This window comes from Geospiza fortis, unplaced genomic scaffold (genome assembly GCF_000277835.1).
Source record: "Geospiza fortis unplaced genomic scaffold, GeoFor_1.0 scaffold27, whole genome shotgun sequence".
NCBI lineage: Eukaryota > Metazoa > Chordata > Aves > Passeriformes > Thraupidae > Geospiza > Geospiza fortis.
Window position 1 is genome coordinate 5,887,491 of NW_005054329.1, and position 575 is coordinate 5,888,065.

General features: G+C 62.6%; 1 protein-coding gene across 1 annotated transcript in view; it reads right to left on the minus strand.

Annotated features, from left to right (window-relative positions):
* SH2D3C (SH2 domain containing 3C) overlaps nucleotides 1-575 on the minus strand; it is a 23,604-nt gene that overhangs the window by 22,270 nt on the left and 759 nt on the right. The window lies entirely within an intron of this gene.

The following is a 575-nucleotide window of genomic DNA, read 5'->3' on the forward strand; positions in this document are numbered from 1 at the left end:
GGGGGGCGGGGGGGGGCGGTGCGCCTGTGGCTGCAGTGCTGCTGAGCAGCGCTTCCCTGGGTGCCTCCGGGGCTTTTGCAATGTTGTTGTTGCCCTGGGGCTCTGTGAAGCACGGCGGATTTGCCGCGGCCGGAAGCGACACATTGCAGAGGTGCTGAGCAAGGACCGGGGTGTCCCAGGCTGCTCAGCCCTTGGATTTCCACATTGCAGAGGTGCTGAGCAAGGACCCCGGTGTCCCAGGCTGCTCAGCTCTTGATCCCACCTCCACTCTCCACCCATGGGCTCTGCAGGGCATCCCTGCAGCTGGACAGGGGGCTGCATCCCAAAAGCCCCTCTGCGAGGCAGGAACATCATGGCCTGAGTGCAGTTAAAGACAAAACTACTTTGTGCTAAGCATCCCCTTGGAGTCCAAGCATCTTCTGCTACCTGCTGCTCCTGGGGCTGCTGACAGGTGGGAAAGGCAGCGCTGGGGATTTTCCCCATTTCCCCAGCACTCCACCACAAAGGGAAATCCCAGCTGGGATGGGGCCGTGTGTTTGGCCAGTGCAGGGGTCCCAGGGGAGGGGAGGGACTGG